Here is a 19,777-nt window from a genome sequence, read left to right on the forward strand (position 1 = left end):
CGCAGTGTTGATGAATATTTTCAGGAATTGGAAATGTGCTTACTTCATACAGGGATAACTGAGGATGAGGAATCAACAATGGCTTGATTTCTGGTTGGCCTCAATAAACCCATTGCTGATAAAGTGGATATGACAAGTTACACATGTCTTACCGATTTGGTTCATTTAGCAAAGAGGGCTGAAAGGCAAATTGCTACGTCTTACAAATACAATGCTTCATGGCGTCATTCTCAACTGCAAGGGGATGTCACGCCTCAATTCCAACAGCAAGGAGCTGCAATGCCCAAATCATCATCTCGTGGAACAAATAGATCTATTCCAACTTCTTCCAAATAATTGGATGTGAAAGGTAAAGCTGTGAGTTCAAATCAGCCCATTTTTCCTACTGCAGCCACACAACGCAAGACAAGCAAGATTGAGTGTTTTAAGTGTGGTGGTCATGGGCATAAGCAAGCTGATTGTCCCAATCGTCGTACTATTATTGCACTTGCTGATGGTTCTTATGATTCACAAAGTGAAGAGTAGGATGAGTTTAGCAATGTATTTGCAGATCTTAATCTTGACACTTGTGAGTATTCAGCAGAGGATGGTACATTTGAGCTAGGTCTGAATTGTTTAGCCATTCAACCTATTCCAACTTTTGCTCACAATGACATATTACACGATATAGTTTCTCCATCTTCCGACGAGATTACTAGTGCTGATTTTGATGAGTTGCTTGCTGATTTTCCTAATTTGAAGCCTTCTATAATGAACACACCATCTCCTTCTTCGGTGGTTAGGCGAGTTCTTTCCACTCAATTTGTTGCTGCTGAACAAGGACAACACCATAATTTGTTTCAATCCCGATGCAAAGTGAAAGGACAAGTGTGCCGTTTCATCATAGATGGCGGGAGCTGCAATAATATTGTTAGTACTTTGCTTGTTGAGAAGCTTGGTTTGCAGCCATGTCACCATCCACATCCATACTATATGCAATGGTTGAATAATTCTGGGACAGTTAAGGTTTCAGCCATGATTCGTTTGTCATTTTGCATTGGTGATTATCATGGAGAGGTTGATTGTGATATTGTCCCCATGCAAGCATGCCATTTGCTGCTTGGTCGACCCTGGCAATTTGATGTGGACTCTGTGCATTTTGGACGGTCTAACAAACACACTTTCATTCACAATGACAAGAAGGTAGTTCTTGTTCCATTATCTCCAGAGGAGATACATACTTCAGATATGGCTCGCAAGAAAAGAGAGGAATCTGACAAAAGAAAATTGAGTGAGATCCCCAACCCAAGTAAGGGAGAGAGTTCTAGCCCATCCAGCCACATAAAGCCTCATGCCAATCCTAAACAACCACGCCACACTGAGTGTCTCTTTGTGAGCAAGAGTGATTTGAGAGAAGTGAGAAACACCACAGCTCCATTCTTTGTGCTCTTGCACAAGGAGGTCCTATTTCAACTAACGATTTAGCTTCATCGCTGCCTAGTGTTGTTCTTGATCTCTTACAGGATTTCGAAGATGTTTTTCTCGATGAGATACCAGCTGAACTTCCTCCACTCCGTTGAATTGAGCACCAGGTGCTTCTCTTCCAAATCGTCCAGCCTACTACACTAATCCCGAAGAGACAAAGGAAATTCAGCGATAGGTAAAAGAGCTTTTGGACAAAGGGTATGTTCGTGAATCCTTATCACCATGTGTTGTTCCCATTCTTTTAGTTCCAAAGAAAGATGGCACTTGGCATATGTGTGTTGATTGTTGTGCTATCAATGCTATAACTGTTCGATATCGCCATCCCATTCCACGACTTGATGACATGTTAGATGAATTGAGTGGTTCCATCATTTTCACCAAGATTGATTTGCATAGTGGCTATCATCAAATCCGCATGAAACTTGGTGATGAATGGAAAACAACTTTTAAAACTAAATTTGGTCTCTATGAATGGCTTGTGATGCCATTTGGCTTGACAAATGCTCCTTCAACTTTTATGCGCTTAATGAATCATGTTTTACGAGCTTTCATTGGCAAGTTTGTAGTTGTTTATTTTGATGATATTCTGATCTATAGCAAATCATTTGATGAACATCTTGATCATATCCGTCAAGTACTTGCTGTTTTGAGGGAAAAGAAATTGTATGGCAATATTGCTAAGTGCACCTTTTGCACAGACCTTGTTGTTTTCCTTGGCTTTGTTGTTTTCGCAGATGGTATTCAGGTTGATGAAGAGAAGGTTAAAGCAATAAAGGATTGGCCTACACCGGTAAATGTGAGCCAAGTTCGGAGCTTTCATGGTCTTGCAAGTTTCTATAGGCGTTTTGTTAAAGATTTCAGCACTCTCGCTGCACCCCTTAACAATCTCACAAAGAAGGATGTTCCATTCAAGTGGGGACATGACGAAGACCAAGCATTTCATATACTGAAAACAAAGCTTTGTGAAGCACCGCTGCTACAACTTCCTGATTTTGGTAAGACATTTGAGATCGAATGTGATGCAAGTAGTATTGGCATAGGAGGTGTACTGCTGCAAGAAGGTAAACCTGTTGCCTATTTTTCTGAAAAGCTAAATGGTCGACATTTGAATTACTCGGTTTATGACAAAGAGCTTTATGCCTTAGTTCGCGTTTTGGAAGTTTGGCAACATTACTTGTTACCTAAAGAATTTGTAATCCATTCTGATCATCAAGCTTTGAAATATCTTAAAAGCCAAGGCAAGCTGAACTGTCGACATGCTAAATGGATTGAGTTCATTGAAACGTTTCCCTATGTTGTCAAACATAAGCGTGGTAAAGATAAAATTGTTGCCGATGCCTTGTCTAGAAGATGTGCATTGATTACACAACTAGATACAAAAGTACTAGGTTTGGAGTCCATTAAAACACTTTATGTTGTTGATGCTGATTTTAAAGAACCTTTCTCTCGTTGCATTGATGGCAAAGGTTGGGATAGATATTATGTGCATCATGGCTTCTTGTTTTGGACTAACAAAATATGCATTCCAGCTTGTTCGATTCGTCAGGTTCTTTTGCAGGAAGCACATGCAGGTGGACTCGCTGGTCATTTTGGTGTCACAAAGACACTGGACATGCTCTCTGATCATTTCTTTTGGCCACATATGCGAGTGATGTCCAGCAGCACGTTGGGTGCTGCATCGTTTGCTTGAAAGCTAAGTCCCACCTCAATCCCCATGGTTTATATACTCCATTACCTATTCCACATGTACCTTGGGAAGATATATCTATGGACTTTGTTTTGGGGTTACCTCGGTCTCACAGGGGGAGGGATTCTATTTTTGTTGTTGTAGATCGCTTTCTAAAATGGCACATTTTATCCCATGTCATAAGAGCGATGATGCTTCACACATTGCTGATTTGTTTTTCAGGGAGATCGTTTGTTTACATGGAGTTCCAAAGACTATTGTTTCAGACCGGAATACAAAATTTCTCAACTACTTTTGGAAGACATTGTGGGCTAAGTTTGGAACAAAGTTGTTATTTTCAACCACTTGTCATCCACAAACGGATAGGCAAACTGAAGTTGTCAACCGTACCATGTCAACCATGTTGCGTGCTGTGTTGAAAAAGAATTTGAAGCTCTGGGAAGACTGCCTTTCACATGTTGAATTTGCTTATAACAGGGCAGTCCATTCTACAACAAACTCTTGTCCATTTGAAATTGTTTATGGGTTTAAACCGCATACTCCCATGGATCTTTTGCCTTTACCATTATAGGAACAAGTTAACTACGAAAAGATCAGATTTTATCAAGCGGTTACATGTGGAGACAAGAAAGAATATTGAGAAGAAATCAGCACAATATGCAAAGCAAGCAAACAAAGGTAAGAAGAAGGTTACATTTCAGCCAGGAGATCATGTATGGTTGCATTTACGCAAGGATCGCTTTCCCCAACAGCATCAGAGTAAGTTATCTCCTTAGGGTGATGGTCCATTCAAGGTTCTCCAACAGAAAAATGATAATGCTTACAAACTAGAACTGCCACCTGAATATTCCAATGTGAGTACCACATTCAATGTCAAAGACTTGCTTCCATTTGCTGGTAAGCCTGATTCGAGGACGACTCCTTCTCAAGAGGGGGAGGCTAATGAGGACATTCCTAGCATTCACTCATCTCCAAATGAAACTACACTTGATATAGCTGGTCCAATTACAAGGAGTAGAGCTAAACAATTGGAGAAGGAAATTCATTCTTAGGTGAACGCTAACCTAATGTTTAATAATCAGATTACATTGAATGAACCTATGCTTTTGAGTACTTGTTTCAATGTTCTTAGGAATGATGGAGTGCACAAACAAGCGTGGGATGACGATGGATTCTGCCTGCCAAATATATGCAAGGAACCTGGACGTGCATGAGAGAGGAAAGGCCATTCAGCTACCATGAATATCAGCCGTTGGAGTGCAAGCAAATAAATCGGGAGTTAGGAATGCATGCAACCAGCAACTGGGTTGCTGTCCACACACGCTCCAGCATGCATGCAGAGAATACCAACCAGCCCGGCGTCCCACTAGGCTTGGCTATTAATAGAAGTAGTGCTGCAACTTCCCACTACATGTTCTCAATTATTTTTCACCAAACTGAAACTCTACTAGTGCTATATATCCCTGTAATGGAGGACGTGAACATCAACTCATGATTGTAATTTTCAGAAATACCAACTCTTGGAATTCTTATTCCTGCGTGAGTCTCGAGAGGCTTGCAAACTTGTTCTTTCGATTCCTGAGGGAGTTGTAGAATGATGAACTGCGGTTCACCCAGTTTGTGCCTTCACGTCTATACGGCGTGATTGCGTGGGCTGTTCGTCCGTACGTGGAAGGGTGATTGTCTCGGTAGTTCGTCGCGTGGACAGCCTGGCGGTGCACTGCCTCTTCACCAGGTCACGCAGCGACAAGTTATCAAGTTCATGGATCCTACGAGAAGATCGGGCCACACAACTTGCTACACGTGTTGCATAGGCGTGTGCATATCAATACCTCCCCCACAATTGGAGTTTACATTGCTGAGCAGCAACTCAAGTGTGTGGAGTTCAAGCTTCCCTTCGTAATCATTCCCTCACCAAAAATTACCATGGTGTTGTAGTCGGTGTACCTCTCATGTTCTTAGGTGTCACCTATTGGAATCCGAAGCATATTTCCCTAAACAGAAAAGTAGAAAATGGTGTTCTGACTCAACAGAATAACCTTATATGCACTCTCAAGATCTTAAAAAATCATCCCGGTTACATTAAAAGGTAGGGGTATAAAACCCCCTCCCTTCGTTACATAGTTCCGGTTATGCCCCTACCTACGTTGGATATTCTGGTTCCTGGGTCATTTTCGGACGTTGGCGTGTACAAATTGTTCACTACAAGGTGATCACGCTACACATGTGACGACGAAGGGTCCGGGCAACCTTCGATCCTCCACCTGGGGTCTTTGCGTCATCGAAGATTGTACAACCGATTCCTTCATCATCGTCGAAGGTTGGTCTTAACCTCCGATGTGCTGATCACGAGCCCAAACGAGTGGTTAATCCTATCACGAAGCTCACGGTGTAACCTTTGCTCGTTCGGCTAGGCGCAAACCTTTGACCATCACTGAAAGGGCTAGTCCTGCAAATCAAATCAAGAGAACCATGAAATGCCTTTTGTACTTCCTGAAGGTTACTCGAAACCTTTGGCATAACCTTCGGTGAGGCCTCCTCTTGGGTGGCAATCCCTAATAGTAGCCCCTCATGGGAGAGGGCCGACTCCGATGGTCCGAACCCTCGAAAAAAGATTGCCCGCCAACCGATAAAAAATGTTTCCCCAAACATCGGAGGTTGGTACGAGCCGAAGGTTATCTGTTGTTTCTTTACACGTGCCCTTTTTTATTGGGTGATGGTTGAACTTCTCCTTGGTTATTACCGCCGACCGATACTGTGCTTTTTACCCCCCCTCCCCTATAAAATTGGGTGGGGGGGACTACATTGCTTTCACACTCTCTTACTCTTGCAACCTTTGCTCTTCTATTCCTTTGTGACACGTGTTGCGAGTTGATTGGTAGCGACCTTCACGAGGAATCTCTTTTCACTGATAGCACAGTGTGAGTTGATCGAAGGATTTTATTGCTTTTGCTTTCGTTGTTTGTATTTCTGGTTTTAATTTTGCTGCTTTGTTTAGGGATGGCTCATATCAAGGAGACTGCGAAGCCCATCAAAGATGAAGAGGCCAACATGGAGGTTGAAAACATTGCTAACACTCGGAGGGAGAGGAGGATTTGTCTCAAGTGAACGCGGATCCTTCTGAGTTGATGGGTCGAGAAAAACCAGAGCCGACCCTTCGATTTGGTCCATCGCTAGTGTCTTAGAACCTTATCAAGTTTTATGTTGATAAGGGTTACTTCAAGATGGGAGATTGCCGTCCCTCAGAGGATGAAGACACCCCAGTTCCACGCGAAGGTGAAACCATCGTGTTTCCAGATCTTTTCACTGCTGGCCTCCGATCTTCTTGGGCGTGTCACAGCTTCTTTGTGCTTGAAGGTAATGTACTGAAAGGTGAATTGTATGTTTTTTTGGTGATGATCGTATGCTAAGGTGTGTTTTATGCAGGCATTGTTAGTGAGCCGGGCTGCAACTCAGAGCGCTAAGAAAGATAATGAGGCTCGATTGGAGAGGTCAGCCGAGAGCCTTCGCCTCGTTATTGAGAACCAGAAGCTAAAAGATCAAAATAAGGTTCTGGAGGAGCTTCGGGTCTTGCAAAATGATCAAATTGCTGGTCTGACACGGAAGGCGGATGATCAAGAAAAGCTTATTCAAAGGATGAAAAAGACCATTGATCAGAATGATGAGACTCTAGGAAATCTTCGTGTTGTTGGGGAAAAAGATGCTATCACAATCAATGACCTAGAAGCTGAGAACAAGCAACTTAAAGCCGAAGGTGCCAAGAAAGGTAAGTTGATTGAGAAGTTGCTGAAGAAGGCAGAGGACAACCACAATCTGATGAGCGAGGCTATCGAAGAGATTATCGAGAAGAGCGATCAAATTTATCTTGAGTATAAGAAGTCTCGAGCGACCTTCGGGGCTGAACCCGCACCTCTTCCTTAAGATCCTATCGGTTGTGCGACTGGCCTGCTAAATTGGATACAGAATGAGTTCATCTCGCTAGTGGACATACTGACCATGACTTTAGACAACTCTGCCGTCATCTTGAGTGAGAGTGTTCCGGCAATTCTAGACCTCGAAGGTTGCCAGGACCTACAAAAAATGAGTGCTGGGGATTATGCTTTCCCATCACATTCAGATCTTGGTGTGAATATATCAAACATTCAAGCTGTGAAGAAGTCATATGTGTGAAAGTTTTGGAAGGTTTCTGGTAGGGAGATTGTTCGAGAAGTAGCTCAGAGGCGACATGAAGAGGTTAGCTTTCAGCATGCCTGGTCCCTTTCTGTTTGATCCTTGTTAGACTCTGATCGTAACTCTTTGTTTTTAAGCAGGTGAAAAGGGTTCGGGATACTAGAAAGACATCAACAGAGATGGAAATGAAGATTGCCTATGTTGCTGGAAGCTTCGGAACGGGCGAGGATGCTGTTGATGATGAAGGTCGAGACCTGAAGGTCTAACACAGGACTTTACGTGGGAGGACTTTGTGTCTTACGTCTTGACAAACATTTGATGTAAATATTCCAAACTTTTGGTCAGGCGCTCGTGTCTGTGAGGCCGATGTTAAACTTAGCTCCGTAGCGCATTGCTTGCGAAGGTGTGATGATGTCTAGAACGGCGTGGGAAAGATACAGCCATGCTCATCCGGGTGCTAGTGTTAGCAAATTTTTATAGGCATGTGAGTGTGGTGATATTGAATGATTGATACCAATGTGGTTGTAGCTAAAAATGTGAATGTTTTACTCATGTGTTTGTGTGCTCCGTGCTGTGTGCTGGTTTTGACTGAAGGTGTTTGCTTTCGATTATATCCTTTGAGGAATCTATTTGTTTTCAGGTAGTACTTGGTCGGAACTTGGATGCTTCTGATTGTGTGTCTGAATATATTGTTATCGAAGCTTCGGATATCAGAGACTTTAGGTGTATATTTATATTTTTTTAAAAAAATAAAAAAAATTAAAACATCCCCGTGTCCCATCCTTTGTTTTCTGAAGATAGTAGTGAGAGGGGGCTTGGTATTTGCTTCGGGAGTAGAGACAATCTTTTAGATACGTCTCCTCTCTCCCTTGTCTGTGTCGCCCGAGGTAAGAGCTTTTTGCATTTTTGTTTTCTCTAGCCGAAGATTTTTGGCTTCGAGTCATAAAGACTAGTTGTTTTCGTTGAAAATGTCTCCCCCCTTCGTAGGCTTTATGGGTCGAAGGTTAGATTTTGTGAGGGCTTTCCGTGGTGCCTATCGCTACAACTAGGACTTGATATATTCCGAAAAAATGTCTCCCCCCTCCCTATTCCTAGTTGAGAGGGAGGGGTGCCATGCACGAGTTTTATGAGCGGCATCTTCTGATATTATTGAGTTTGGGTATATGTTTTTGGTGAGGAAAACGTGCCCCTGTATTGGGATCGATGGCCCCTTGTTTATTTTGCCGAAGATATTCTGGCTTGGAAGCCCCTTAGGGTTGATAGCCCTTTGGCTTTTTGTGCTTATTGCACTTTGTTTATTTTTGAGCTAAAGGTGTTTTGGCTTCAATACCATTAGGTTCGATGGCCCCTTGGCTTTTTTATTGCTTGTTGCACTTTTTGTTTTTTGAGTTGAAGGTGTTTTGGCTTTGATACCCCATAACTTCCTACGAGAGAACCTGAAGGCCCTCTAAGGGTTCTGCCTGTTGGAGCTAGAGCTTCGCTACCTAGTAGGCTGGAACAAAGTTATCTGACATAATATTGGCTCCAACGACGGGGTTATAGAGAGCTTCCACATCTTGGTCCCTTATGCGGCATTGGATGAGAGAAGAAGGATAGTTGATTTGAATAGGTGCTGAGGATGAATCCCCTTCTCTTAGCCATTCGTTGCTCATTAAGGTCGTTAACTCCTTGATTGTTTCTCGAAAGAATTCCTTCTCATATGGCTCTAAATGAGTGACCGAGATAGGTGGTCTCTTCTGACATAGATAGTTTGAGGTGTTTCCAAAATCTTCAAAGAGATCTTCCTCGAATCCGTGCTGAAATTCCAAAGGCAGAGGTTCCTCTTCCTTTGGCATTTCGAGTTCAGGTTCAGGAGAGGATTTAGGAGTCGAATTTAAAAGTTGGGCTTCTAAGGATTTGGATTCGACTGCTAAGGGTTCTACCTGAGCCGGCTCTCATAAACATACAAAGGAAGTCTTTTCCATGATTTTGTTAAGGATTTCCCTTCCTTCGGCCGGAGACTTGTGTGAGAACAAACCTCCGACGGTGACATCGAGGTAATGGGCATCTACCTTGCTCAGACCCTTGTAGAGATGTTGAAGTAACATATGATCGGGTAGAGACAAGTCAGGACCAGATTGAGCTAGAAGGGACAACCTGGCCCAAGCTGCACCGATGGATTCCCTCTTTCTAACGGAAGGTCGGAATTTCTGCCCGCAAGGCGCAGATACGAGAGAGTGGAGAGAATGCAAGACAGAACCGATCTCACAAGTCATTCCAGTCCTGTTCGCACTTCTTATGTTAGTTGTGTACCATTGCCTCGCTGACTCTATAAGAGAGAAGGGAAACAACTTCCACTTAAGAGTTTCATGTGTCATGCCTGAAATTTTCAAGCACATACGCTTGCTCAAATTCACATAGATGATGGTAAGGCTTTTCATTGTCCCATCCTAAGAAGGAATGTTCCTAAACCTTGTTTATGAATTCAGGGCTGATTTCGTAACCTGATGAAAGAATTGGATCAGAAGATGATGCTGGCTCACAAAATTCACCCTTAGGTGCGGAGAGCAATTGAATGGATGGCTGCACCATGGATAGCGGGGCTAGAGATGGAATAAAAAATTAAAAAAGGTACGAGGGCGAACTAGTTCTGATAAAATATAGCAACCGTTCCCCAGCAACGGCGCCAGAAAGCTTGTTGGGTATTTTTATGATCACAAATAAATCTGCAAGCGCACAGATACCGTTGTAGTTTTCACCCAGAAGTATTCCAATGTATTGTATCCACTGAGAAATGTGTGTATATTCTCTAAAGTTCAGGTTCGTCCAAGGACACCACACAGGCTAGAGGCAAGTGGCGGAGAGAATTTCCTAGGCTAAGAATCAAAGATAAGATAGAATTATCCTAGTTGTTCGTGTCGGGCTACTAGCTTCCCACAAGACAAAACCTGGTGAGCTCCGGTAATACGGCACTAGGATATACCCGAACAGGGAGGATTACGCTGGATAGACAGGGCTGTCACCACCTGCTACCTACCTCATCTAACCATGGGATATAACACAACCAACAAGTGAAGTCTAGTCTAGACACCACGTCTACACTATCTTTTACTAACTCTAGACTTAGATTTAGACTAGAGCACCCACTAAACTACTCCCTCCGGTGTCCGTTTAATAGTCGTTTTGGACAGCTTCTCTCATACCAAGAAACTATTAAATGCTTTTGCTTTCCTTTTCCAACCAACGTACTTAATATCCCAATTGGTCTCCTGCTTTGCTTCCTACGCACGCAGTCCCGGGTTCGATCCCCTGGTCGCGCGCCCCACCCTTTTTTGAGCTTTCTTGCATGGGGGTTGCATGCATGCATGCGTGCAGCGTTGAGCAGGAACGAGTTGGCGCCATTTTTTTTCGATGTGGCGCCGTTCTTTTAGCTGTGGCGCCAATTTTTCCGCTATTGCGCGTTTTGTTTTCTCTCTGCCGCCGCGTTTTTCCTACCGTGCCGCTATTTTTTTATGTTTGGCTCGGCTATATAATCTGCCCTGCTGCCAACAAACAGAAGGGAAAAAATAACACACAAAGAAATGGCACAATTTGACTTGAATATGGAGCTACCTTCTGTGGGGTTTTAGGTACATTACTTTGTAATGCATTTTTTTCTCTTCTAATCTGGTTCTTTCTAATGTACTTTTTCAATAGGTTTTGACTTAAACCAAGAACCATTTGATTTAGAAGATGACCACCACTTGTTTGATTAGAATATGGCGCCAACCGTGGCCGGTGTGAAGCGGAAATATGCTTCCGAGCACGTCCAAAATCATGTGTACCAAGAACTGCTGCGAAGAAGTAGAAATGGAGTGCTACCAAGGAATGCTACTACAGAAGTTGCTGCAATGTTTGATCTACATATTCGCACTGTTCAGCGTATATGGGCTGAAGGTAAATCATTTGATCAAGGTACTATGGTTAGTTTTGCTAGCAAAAGGAGTAGATGTGGTCATAAGCCAACTCCAATAAATTATGATCTGCTACGCGACGTTCCTCTTAAGGATAGAATCACCCTTGAAGATGCATGTAAAGTACTTGGAGTTTGCAAGAAAACACTTTTGAAGAATTTGAGAGAAGGAAATGTTAGAAGGCACACAAGCAGCATTAAACCACATCTAACCGATGAAAACAAGAAGGCTAGGCTACAATGGTGTGTTGACATGCTTGAACATGAGAGCTTGCATGATAATCCAAGATTTAAGAGTCTTTTTTATCATGTTTTCATTGATGAGAAATGGTTCTTCATTACTCGTAAATCTGAGAGGTATTATTTGCTTCCCGATGAAGATGAGCCATATCGTACTTGTAGGAGTAAGAACAACATCTCTAAGCTAATGTTCTTGTGTGCTACCTCTCGTCCAAGATTTGAGAATGGTGTTTGCACTTTTGATGGGAAGATTGGATGCTTCCCTTTGGTTACTTTTGCATGTGCAAAGAGGAGTAGCATTAACCGGCCAGCAGGAACAATGGAAGTGAAACCAATCAGTTCAATTAAGAGAGATGTTGTTAGGGAGTTCATGATAGAGAAGGTGTTGCCGGCTATTAAAGCTAAGTGGCCACGGGATGATCTCAACAGACCGATCTATATTCACCAAGACAACGCACCCTCTCATATTGAAGTTAACGATCCACTGTTTTGTGAAGCTGCACAACAAGATGGTTTCGACATTCATCTCATTTGTCAACCGGCCAATTCTCCAGATTTCAATATTTTGGACTTGGGTTTTTTTCGTGCCATACAATCAATTCAGTACAAGAAAACAGCAAAATCAGTTCAGGACTTAATTCCAGTTGTGCAAGAGGTTTGTGATCTTTCTATAATTCAGAAATATTTGTCTATTAATTCGTTTCATATACTAACATTGTTCTAATACTGCAGGCATTCCATGAGTATCCTCCACACAAGGCAAACAGAATGTATCTAACACTTCATGGAGTTTTGCAAGAAACAATGAGGGTTCATGGATCCAACAAATACAATCTGACTCACATGAAGAAGGGCACACTTGAAAGACAAGGATCGTTACCATTACAAGTCCATTGTGAAACAACACTAGTAAATGAAGCCATGGAAAAACTTGCTGCATGGAATAATTAGGATTAGTACTAGAAATTTTCTTCACCGAATGTAATCATAATCAAACTGATTTGTTTGATGCATCTTCTTTCTTCAGCACGCAATCTTGTTCTTCCTTCTTCGTAGCGTCTCCTGTGTCGATCTTCTCCTCTTCCTTCACCCCTTCTTCTACCTTGGCCGGACCAACCACTTCGTCTTCATCATCGGAAGGAGTAGCAGCCTCGCACCCCTCTGCCGTGAAGGCCGGACGTACGGGTGGTGACGGATGCCACGCACGTGCTGGGAAGATGCACGGCGAGTAGCTGCCACGCATGCCTCACCCGCCGCGCGTGCCTCACGTGCCGCGCGCCTCACGCGCCGCGACAGCTGCCGCCTCACGCGCAACTCGCCTGGCTGGGTTGCGCCAGTACCAGGTAGGGTCGGACTCGCTGCTGCTGGACGAAGACGGGGGAGGCGTCGTTGCCATGCGCGTGGCCAAGAAGGAAGCAAGGCGGGAAGAGTCAGGAAGATGGACGGGGTGGGCAGGAACGCAAGTTGCGGGAACAAAGACGAGCAGGCGTCGTTCTTATTGAGAATATTGGGCCGGCGTGGGGAAGCCGAGCAGAACGACCCTTTAATTCCTTGTCGACATTTATCCGTTTGTATACTTTTGTGATGGGGAAGCCGAGCAGGATGACGTTTCGCGGCCAGCGACTATTATTTGTATACTTTCGTATTCAGCCTAAAATGACTATTAAACAGACACCGGAGGGAGTAGTGAACTATTGATCCGGCAAACAACTAAGGAAATAGAACTATTACTTAACTAAGAAATTAAGCACAGAAGAAGTTATGAACACTTACTTTGATTGATAAGCATCAGTCGAGGTACAAGCTGGAGGAGAGTGCCGAGAACTTTAGCACTTCCGTCACTTCACCTCACTCTCTCCCTATCTCCTAACACCTCTAGAAATGAACCTAGAGCTCAAGTATGAAAGTGTGTGTTGTGTGATGGTGTGTTCAATTAGGAGGGCCCCCCTCATATATATATACATACATATATATGTGTGTGTGTGTGTCTATGTGTCTGTGTATGTGTGGCAAGAGATGTTCTGGCCATGCAAATAGCAGGAGCTCCTTTGAACCGATGTTGGGGACCAATGGAGAGCTACCACATTGAAAGAGTAAGGCAGTGGAGCTGGTCCTGGTTCAGCCGATCCAGGTTGAGCCCCGACCGGCCTCAACTTTGGATAGGTGGCTGACAAGTGGACCCCCTGGTCCCTGTTAGGTGAATTGGTGTTGTTCTAAGTCGGTTCCCTGCGCTGGTGGCCCTTTGATCCATGTGACACTGAATGATGCGTTCTGATTAGTCGATATTTTTACACCATGGATCCTGCTTGCTCTTTTCATGTATTTTTAGCTCAAATTCACCTACACACATATTTTGACCAGCACTTGTGGAATTCGTTAGATAAACACCCTATACTAGTGTTGGCCTTTGCCAAATTTGTGCTTTTATGCAGGATTTGACGGTCGAAAAATGGTCTGTAGCGAGCATCCACACTGCTCGCGATCCGCAACGACGCTGAGCTTGGTAGGCTGCTGGCCGGCATCACCATCGCCTATGGCGGCGTCATGCCAAACATCAACCTGGCACTCCTACCTAAGGAGATGTCGAAGAAGGCTTCCAGCAGTGGGGGCAAGGAGGCCAAGTCCCCGGAGATATCTTTGCCATCGAATACAAACATGTGAGATACGCGTACACGTACATACCAGAGTCTCTTCGGTGCATAATGGGGCTTCATTTGATTAGGCCCACGGCAAACTATCGCACGATGCAAAGATAGCTACCTCATGCTGAAATCATGGATACATATTGTTCAACTTGGATGGCAATAAACAGATATAAACATACTGCTTGGAGATATTCTATTCAACAAACTAACAGTGGGCGTCGGCGCACGCCACGTTACCCTAACAACTGCCTATATCAGGCCCTGACTCCCCCACGTCAAAGGGGCTATTCCTTTTGCACCAGAGCCGGCGCATGAAGAAGCCAAGGAGGCATGCTCGTACATCGTCGCCTAGGCTTCTAGCGCCCTTCAACTCCGCCACCATCTCGAGCCCTTCTTTCTTGTCCCGAGAAGCCACTCAAAGCGCAGCGGTAGCATGGCCGCCACCGGCACCCGAGCAGGTGACAAGGTGAAGAAGGGAACTGCTGGGCGCAAGGCATCAGCGTTGGTGCCTCGTCTACCTCACCGCTGTCCTCAAGTACCTGGCAACATCCCAATCTGCCACCAAAATAAAGTCATTTGTTCAGTTTGCCTTTTGCTTTCTTGTATGATCGCCTGTTCTGGAGCTCGCTGAAAATGTTGCCAGGGACAACAAGAAGACCAGGGACAATAAGAAAACCCACATCATGCCCCGCCAGTTGTTGCTCACGATCTGCAACAACGAGTAGCTCAGCAGGTTGCTGGCCAGTGTCACCATCGCCCACGGCAGCGTCCTGCCAAACATTAACCTGGCGCTCCTGCCTAGGGAGATGGCGAAGAAGGCTTCCAGCGGCAGGAGCAGGAGGCCAAGTCGCCGGAGAAGGCCACCAAGTCCCCCAAGAAGGCTTAGATGGGGGTGACAGATCCGATGTCTAGCGTTGTTAAGTTTTGTGTTACCAACCATAATGTTTAGGTTGTAGATGGGGAAGGTTAGTTGTGCCCGGAGATGAACTGGTCTTGTAATAACTTGTTACCGTTGTTTCCTTTGTTTTGCTTAACGTGGTGTGCCTCATCTATTTCCTTTGCTTCTTTGTTTCCTACTCTAATTTTGCAATCTGGATTTGGTGTGAAGTCTTCTCTCATTCTAGCTGGTTGAAAGATATCTAGGCCCTTTAGTGGGTTTTGATTTTAGATGACAAAACACATGTAACTTTAATCGCGTTTATCTAGCATGTGTGCAGGTGCTGAAGTTAAGAAAGCAAAACATATGGTGAAGCACGACATCTCAAAAAGGAAATGAAAAGTGGTGGTTGACTTTTGTTTTATTTTTTAGTATATGAACCCGTACTATCAAGAGAGACTTTGATCTGCAGGTTTTGACTTAGAACTAGTGCTCAAGAGAACCCATACAAATACTTGTGAGTCAATCTTACACCACCGAGTTTTGAGAGTGTCCTTGGTGAGTCCGGAGACTCCGGGTCCGGAATGTCCGGACACAAAGTCCGGAGTATCCGGACATATACCCGGAGTCTCCGGGTATTTGTTCCCCGTCAAGTAGATTTCTCTGAGTCCGGAGTGTCCAAACCCCAGTGTCCGAAGTATCCGAACATTTGCTTGGAGTTTCCGGGCACCTCTTGCTCCAACGGCTAGTTTTTGGAGTGGGGGTATAAATACCCACCCCCCCATACCCTCGACGGAAAAGTTCTCTTGCCCATTTTCATGCTGCATAGTTTGAAACACCTTGAAAGAGCCATCTCACACCCCTCCTTTCATCTTTGAGTGATTTCCATTGGGGATTCAAGTGAGAGTGTTGCAAGAGGAGATATTTGTGCTTAGTGAGCTGCCATTCAAATCCCTTGAACACCAGGTCCTTGTCAAACCGTGATTGAAGTTTGTTACTCTTAGAGCTAAGTGCTCCTAGACGGCTAGGCATGCTTGTGAGTGCTCAGCCGTATTGTGAGCTCCACAAGAAGTTTGTACTCACCATCCTCTCGGAGGATTTCATTATAAGTGATCTTGGGCTTGAGCGTCGGTCTCGTCCTTAGGGAGGCGCATAAGGGTTCTTGAGCACCGTCTCTTGAACTCTTCCTCAACGGAGATGTAGCTCCTTTGAAAGTGAACTCCGGGAAACAAATCCTTGCCTCTCCGTGTCACCTTACTTTGAACTATTGGTTATTTGCTTGTGAGACTAATATTTTAGGGTTTGTGATCGATCTACTATTGGTTATACAAGTCTCTAGAGTAAGACAACTGGTGAGAAACACTCCAAAGGTACCACTAGCTCTTTTAAATTTACTCGATCTAAATTACAACATCAGTATCTTTATTTTTGTGTAGATCGTTTCATACCTGGACTCTTCGGACAATATCTCTGAAAACTCTAGACACAAAATCCGAAGTATCCGGATATCTGTGTTACTAACAGTTTTTAAAGTATTTTAAGTTTCATATTAGCCTATTCACCGTCCCCCTAGACATCTTGAGATCCTTTCACTGGTAATTGACACCTCACGTCCAGATTGATGTGAAAACATGTCATCCAAGATATACGTGCATACATTTCTAGATATTAACCTAAAGTATATAGCTATCATGAGCATAGATGACCCAAAATGGCATGAGAATATTTTTTTGTGGAAAGCTAAAAGTTCACATAGAGGATATGGATAGGTAACTTACAATTAAAATCACATCTCATGTTCTGTTAATATATATATAATTTTATAATATAATTGATAATTCAATCTCTCACGGATATTTATCTAGCTACCTCTTTCTACAATTCTTACATGCCTCAAACCATGCTAAAAGCATGCCAATATGTATGGTGAGTATAATATGTACTCCCTCCATCCCAAAATAAGTGTATGTTTATAAAATTTCGACACAGTACTAGTAGTGAGAAATAATCTTGTAGTGAGAAATAACCTTGTTACCGCTAATTAACTATAGGGGTTGTCATTGAAAACCATGTTGTTTATTTGGTTCCCAGATCCTCACTAAATGCAAATACATTGGAAATAGAAAAGTAAAATCTACTTTTGCATTTGATTGGCTCTATACCCTTCTCTATTAAATTTTTTCTTGGTATTTGACATTATTTTAATTAGATAGACATCACTACAATCTAAAAGATATTTTTTGTAGGATAAAAGTCAAATGCTACATGAACATTTATTTTGAGACGGGGGAGTATTTTCCATGATATAATACTACCAATCACACATTAGATATGTATGTATATATCAAACTTATCCACAAAATGGTTGGGGATTGAGGCAGAACTTCATAATTGATGTTTCGACATTTGATGGGAATGAATGTTTGAGAATACTTCCTAAATATGTTAAAAAAAATATCTTAAGCGCATCACTTGCAAAACTATTTCATAGCAAGTTGTGTGGATTTTAATATCATGATGTACCTTGGTTTGTTTAATTTGAAAAGTATTATGCAGAAATTTCCTTGTGGATATGAATGACCCGTCGTACCATGTGTTCCCATGCTATGTGTATTGCTCTCAAACTTTTTTTACCATTCATGCTACGGATAGGAAAAAATATTTAACATAAAGGAATCATAGTGTACGGTTCGCTCTAGGGCCCTCGAAACCGTAGAGCCGGCCCTGCTTTTGAAATTTCAATGCCCTTTTAAATGGCTTATAGGCTGAATGACTGAGCTTTAAAGAATGAATTTCTTAGCATGAGCTGAAGGAAGCATCGACTAATTGTGCTAGCATAGGAAATTGAAGGATGGTTGTCATTTTCTTACCTTTGATGTTGTTGGTCATAGTAGAACTATAGCTTCTTTGTCCGATTTCATGATTGCAAGCATCAATGATTGGACAGTTGACGAATTTAATGTGCCACATGCCCAGTTCACCTTAGGCAGCTCGATCAAATTCTGGGTTCACCATCAATCCTGCTTGATTTGGTTGCAAAGGTGTTAGCAGTGATAATTGTCCAATTACCGAGCAGTGGGTATATATTATAGTCTGATTTTTCTAAAAAGAAACTTCAAAATTGATAATAAAAAACTTCCAGTCAAAGTGCTTATTGCTTAGTAGGACCAGAAGAATAAGCGAACCATAGACCTAGCCAGACCATCAAGGAAATGCAGCAGTCGGCCCGTACAAAGTGAAAATATGGCTCATCAGTAACAATTCCAAAAAAAAAACACCCTACAGTACTTAAGTAGTGAAATTGCATTTATAAATTCCACCTTCAGCCTGAAATTTTGAAAGCCATGGATTATCATCGTTGGTAACCCTAGATATCATTACCCACATAGCAAACAGTGCTAGCAATTTTTACGAACAGATTGCCGATGAATAGTGCATGTTTTCTAAAGAAAAACCATTGTTGAAAGAATTCCTTAGTTATTGGAGTAGTGACAAGCAGAAGTAGCGCTAGCTTTGAAAGACAACAAAAACTAACTCATTACCTTTATTTGGAATATACTCCAAGTTGCATAATCTATCATCTCCTCCTCGAGTTGTGTCTCCGTGATGAGACATTGGTGGCATCGTTATGTTCACCTGATGACCAGCCGAGTGGGATAATATAAATTCAGTTGGTTCGTTGTCATATTTAAATATTCTTTATAATATTGCAGAAATTACAAATCTTACATTTGAATTCGCGACTTTACTTGTGAAAATCTCGATATCCGTTTCGTGATGAGAGCGCCGGCCGCCGGACGCGTGGTGGTCACTTTGGATCATCATGATCAAATGAATTTCAATTTCAAGAATCCCGATTGAAACCCTCGCCACGCAATCCGAGAAAATCGATAATGATGAACCATCAGATGTACTTCTCAGAACACAGATCTAGTGGATACAGATGAAAAAACAGAAGAAAAAAATCGTAGAATTCAGGGGGTACCGTACCAGGGAACGAAGGCGGCCGGGTTTGATCTCGGGTCCACGGGAAAGTAGCCATGGAGCAGCACCGAGACAGGACGGCGAGTACTCGTCGGACGCCGGGGCGCACGGCGGATGTGCTTGAGCTGCCGACGACGACGAGTCAGACATGTGCTATAGGTGCCTAGGTTTCTGCGCGGCGGCGGCGCATGGCAGCATTCCGATTAGCTTGCGCCTCTCTCACGAAGCGGCTGCTAGGTTTCTCACGTGTCATACCTAGTACACGCCGCTGTCGCGTCGATCGGGTCCAAGGAGATGGCTGGGCTAGGAGTTGCCTAGGAGGATCGCTTAGAGCATCCCAGCCAGTTGGGCCGCACGGTATCAGTTGGGCTGCAAAGAAGGCTCGTAGGTTTTCTTTTACCAGATGGGCCAATATGCAAATGCTGAGTAGCTTGGGCAGATTTGGTGGAGTGTTCTGGGCCTAGGTCACCGGGAGGGGCGCTACTATAATACAACAAGTAGTACTTTTGACGAGTTATTAACTCGGTAGCAGTTATTATAATTAGTGTACCATCCCGCCTAAAAAAAGATTCTTGCGAAAGATATTATTGCAGCCAACCTCCCATTTGGATCTACACTACTATTTCCTTACAATTGATTCAACAAATCAGTGCACTTGGTGTCAACATACCGATAGACCAGCTAATGTCGGCAAATCAGAATAAATACATTGGTCTAGCCTATACATTGGTCTAGTATAATACATAGTCTCATACATTGCCACTTCATCTTGAGATGAT

At 43.3% G+C, this 19,777-nt stretch overlaps 1 long non-coding RNA gene and 1 pseudogene across 1 annotated transcript; one reads left to right on the forward strand and one right to left on the reverse strand.

Annotated features, from left to right (window-relative positions):
* Positions 1–4,241: 4,241 nt before the first annotated feature.
* LOC112890715 lies at positions 4,242–18,650 on the reverse strand. Its single transcript, XR_003228332.1, has 3 exons — positions 18,557–18,650; positions 17,885–18,034; positions 4,242–4,351 (listed from the first exon to the last, which is right to left on the reverse strand). It is a non-coding gene; the product is annotated as an uncharacterized LOC112890715 (long non-coding RNA).
* Positions 14,336–15,023, forward strand: LOC112890714 (annotated as a pseudogene).
* Positions 18,651–19,777: the final 1,127 nt, after the last annotated feature.

Source organism: Panicum hallii, chromosome 4, assembly GCF_002211085.1.
Source record: "Panicum hallii strain FIL2 chromosome 4, PHallii_v3.1, whole genome shotgun sequence".
Lineage (NCBI taxonomy): Eukaryota > Viridiplantae > Streptophyta > Magnoliopsida > Poales > Poaceae > Panicum > Panicum hallii.